The 4,524-nt window shown below is 42.0% G+C and overlaps 1 long non-coding RNA gene across 1 annotated transcript; it reads right to left on the bottom strand.

Moving 5' to 3' along the window:
* Window positions 1-3,500: 3,500 nt before the first annotated feature.
* On the bottom strand, window positions 3,501-3,855 carry LOC128647735 (uncharacterized). The gene is made up of 2 exons (XR_008400396.1): window positions 3,693-3,855; window positions 3,501-3,612 (listed from the first exon to the last, which is right to left on the bottom strand). It is a non-coding gene; the product is annotated as an uncharacterized LOC128647735 (long non-coding RNA).
* Between the last annotated feature and the right edge of the window lie 669 nt (window positions 3,856-4,524).

The raw sequence follows: 4,524 nt of genomic DNA, 5'->3' as shown, positions 1-4,524 counted from the left end.
CAGTTGCGGTTTGGAAAACACTTGATCTGCCAGAGGCAATTAAGCAGGAAAATAATGCAGCAGCGGTGTTTGTTAATCCAAATTAGGAAATGTTCAGACTTAGCATATAAGTCTCTTTCAGTTTCTCAAGTAGGCTCCGTATTAGAAAAGGTTTAAATACCTTCAGATAGTTAGACTTGAACAGAGAGAGGTAAATCCCTGCAGCAGGTCTGTGAAGCTGTATGCTAAACTGGAAACAATACTGAAGCAGGGAGGGAGGCGTGTCCAGGCTTTAAATAACCTTGCTAGGTGTGAGCACAGGTAAAATTAAAGGGACAGAAAGGAATAAGGAAATCCATGACATACCCCCCACCTCAGGGTAGGTGCCCCGCAGCTACGAATCTAGGTCGTTCTGGATTCCTCCTGTGAAACAGGGATACCAATTTGGGAGCATGAACATTCGAGGAAGGTTCCCAAGAGTCATTCTCCTCAGAGAATCCCTTCCAACGGATTAAGTATTGAAGAGTTCCACGGTAAATACGGGAGTCCAGGATGGCATCGACTTCGTATTCCGTGTCCGAATCCTGTAAGATGAGAGGAGGAATCTGGCTGGCCACCTGTCTAGTTTCGCAATGAGGTTTTAACAAAGAGACGTGGAAGGTGGGATGAAGTCGAAAGGTAGAAGGCAGATCCAAGGTAACAGCATTTTGGTTCACAACCTTTGTGATAGGATAAGGACCTATGAAGACAGCACTAAGTTTCTTGCTGGGGGTTTTCAGTTTTATATTCTTGGTCGACAGCCAGACCAGATCACCTATTTTATAGGAAGGTGGTTGACGTCTTCGGAGGTTGTAGTAACGTCTCGGATGAGCCTGAGCATCAGCTATATGCCTCTTGAGTTCTATGAAAAGATCCTGGAGATCCTTAGTGAGGTCATCAACCTTGGGACAGTTTGAATCTGTCCGAGGGTGAAGTTGGAAGGAAGGGTGAAAAGCATAATTCGCAAAAAATGGTGTCTTGGAAGTAGTGGAACTTGTAGAATTGTTGTATGCATATTCAGCCATAGCAAGGGTATTAGCCCACTGGTCTTGGTGGTTGGAACAATAAGAACGAATATACTGTTCGATCCATTGGTTTATTCTCTCTGTTTGGCCATTTGATTGGGGGTGAAATGAGGAGGAGAATCGGAGTTCTACTTGCATAGTGTCACATAATTTTTTCCAGAAACGAGAGTTGAATTGACTACCTCTATCAGTTACAATGGAATCTGGGAGACCGTGTAATTTGACGATGTTATTCAAGAAAAGAACTGCAAGTTCTAATGAAGTTGGGAGCTTATGATATGGGAGGAAATGGGCCATCTTGGTAAGATGATCAACAACAACAAGTATGGTATTGTAACCAAGTGACAATGGAAGTTCGACGATGAAATCCATTCCTATGGTTTGCCACGGTTGGTCAGGTATCTGTAATGGTAAGAGTAATCCGAAAGGAGGTCTTTTTTTCAGTCTTGGAAACTGTACATATGTGGCAAGATTGAACATATCTTTGCACAGAAGTTCTGATAGCAGGCCACCAGTACGTACGTGAAAGAAGATCATAGGTTTTGTGGATTCCAAGATGTCCTGCCATCGGTGAGTCATGATGTTCTTTTAACAAATTGTCTTGAAGGGAAGGTGGTACATAAAGACGTCCTTGGTGGTAATAGAGACCATCTTGTCCCAGTGTGAGTTTAAGCTTAGGGATGGAAGTATCTTTCTGTTGTAGGAGTTTAAGGACTTCAGGATAAGTAGGAGATAGTGTAATGAATTGCTCAGCTGGAATGACTGTACCAGGAGTATCGGAATGATGAGGATTGGTATCTTTTCTGGACAAGGCATCCGCTTTCCCGTTCTTACTCCCTGGTCTGTAGGTTATATGGAAATCAAACCTTGATAGGAATTAACTCCATCTTAGCTGTCTAGAGGATAAGGTATGGTTAGTCAGAAGGTATTCCAGATTTTTGTGGTCCGTATATATTAGTATCGGAAATTTACTGCCCTCTAGGAGATGTCTCCAGTGTTCTAATGAGACCTTGATCACTAACAACTCCTTTTCGCCTACAGGGTAGTTATATTCGTCTGGTGTCATTACTCGTGAAAAGAAGGCAACAGGGTGGAGTGGATCTTCTGGAGTTTTACGTTGAGACAGAATGGACCCTAGAGCGTAGTTGGAGGCGTCAACTTCAAGTACATAATGGGCATCAGGGTCTGGAAACTTAAGAATCGGTGCTTTAGTGAAAACATCCTTAAGGTGTTCGAAAATAGCCTGTGTTTGAGGTGTCCAGTGGAATGTAGTTTTGACACTTGTAAGAGAAGTTAAAGGCTTAGTAAGAGAGGAATAATTCTTGATGAATTTCCTATAATAATTGGAGAAACCAAGGAATTTTTGCAGGTCCTTTTTGGAGGAAGGTATGGGCCAGTTTTTAATAGTTTGCACTTTTGAATCATCCATCTGAATTCCTGTGGGAGTGATAGTATAACCCAGGAATGTAATAACAGAGGTGTATAAGATGCATTTTTCCAATTTGGCAAAAAGTCAGTGTTGTCTAAGGCGAGAGAGCACCCAACGGACGTGTTTTATATGTTCAATGATGTTAGTAGAGTATATCAGAATGTCGTCCAAATATACAACTACACAGATGTCAAGGAGATCACGGAATATATCGTTTATTAGATATTGGAACGTTGCCGGGGCATTACAGAGCCCGAAAGGCATCACCTTATACTCGTAGAGCCCATATCTTGTTCTGAAGGCGGTGAGCCACTCGTCTCCTTTTCGGATCCTGACGAGATTATAGGCTCCACGTAGGTCTAATTTAGTGTATATGGTGGCTTGACTGAGACGTTCGATGAGTTCGGGAATTAGAGGTAAGGGATAGCGGTTCTTGACAGTCCGTTTATTAAGTTCCCTATAATCAATTATAGGGCGTAGGGAGTTGTCCTTATTTCTGACGAAGAAAATGCCGGCCCCAGCAGGGGAAGAAGAGGGTTGTATAAACCCTTTCCTTAAATTCTCTGAAAGGTAAGTTTTGAGGTGATCTAGTTCAGGCTGTGATAGAGGGTATATGTGCCCGTAAGGAATGGAAGCTCCTGGAAGTAGTTGAATAGGACAGTCGTACGGGCGATGTGGAGGAAGGGACTCTGCTTCCTTTTCACTGAATACATCTTGAAAATCTTGATAGTCAGAAGGAATAATTCTTCCAGTAGGATTTATAGAACAGATCAAGGAGTGATGAAAACAGGTGTTCTTGCAATAATCTGAGAGGAATTCGACTTTGAGGCAATCCCAATGTATGGTGGGTTGATGCGTCTGTAACCATTGTAGACCAAGCACCAGGGGAAACATGGGAGAATTTATCACATCAAAGGATATGAATTCAGTGTGTGCACTTGACGTGGAAACCTTGATGGGAATAGTTTGGTGTGTAATAGGACCGGAACTAATTGTATTACCATCAATAACTCTAATGGACACAGGTCTTGCTTTCAACACAGTGGGTATTTTATTTATAGTGACAAAAACAGAATCAATATAGGAAGAATGTGCCCCAGAGTCGATGATGGCTTCACTGATTTGCTGGTGTAGATCCCACTGTAAGGTAAGAGATATAGAGCAGTAAGCAACTTGGTTAACATTAGTGGTTAAGCATGTGGTTTTTCTGAAGGACTTACGTTTCTTCTGCCTTTGTAAGATAGGACACTCTCTTACAGTATGTGCATTTGAAGCACAATACATGCAGAGGTTGTTTATGCGTCTGCGATTCCTTTCTTCTGGTTGTAAAGGGCCTCTAGTGAATCCCAAATCCATAGGTTCTGAGGTTTGAGTGACTGTAGGTTTTTGGTAAGTGGTTGAGGGTCTTGTGATAGTATCCATACCTTGTTTTTCTGATTTGCGTTCTCTCAACCTTCTATCAATCTGAATGCTTAGTGTGATTAGTCCTTCCAAGGACCTAGGAAGCTCAATGCGAGCGAGTTCATCTTTAAGGGCATCATTTAGACCTAGACGGTACTGATTCCTAAGGGCAATATCGCTCCACTCAGTATCTTTACTGTATTGCTTGAACTCAGTTAAATATTCCTCCACCTGCTTTTTCCCTTGTTTAAGAGACCTCATTTTAGTCTCTGCAGTAAGCTGAGTGTTAATATCTTGATAAAGAATTGCCATTTCCTTGAAGAAGTCTTCCAGTGATGTTAAAATAGGATGATCTTGTTCAAAGAATGAGTCAGCCCACTTGCGGGATTCACCTCGCAGAAAAGAAATGACCGTTAAAACCTTAACTCGTTCAGTTGCGTAGGTTTTAGGTTTTAGACTGAAAAGAAGATAACAAGAGTTTTTGAACTGAGAGAACATAGCCCTGTCTCCATGGAATTTGTCGGGCATAGAGACTTGGGGTTCTGGGGTAGCCTCTGGTGTGGCTGATTTATTCATTGAGTCTTTTATTATATTGTTGAGTGTCTCATTTTGAACTTGTAATTCTCTAAGGCCATGACTTAGCTGATCCAC

Source organism: Bombina bombina, chromosome 2 (genome assembly GCF_027579735.1).
Source record: "Bombina bombina isolate aBomBom1 chromosome 2, aBomBom1.pri, whole genome shotgun sequence".
Lineage (NCBI taxonomy): Eukaryota > Metazoa > Chordata > Amphibia > Anura > Bombinatoridae > Bombina > Bombina bombina.
The sequence above is the reverse complement of the archived record's forward strand: the minus strand, read 5'-3'. Positions and strand labels throughout refer to the sequence as shown.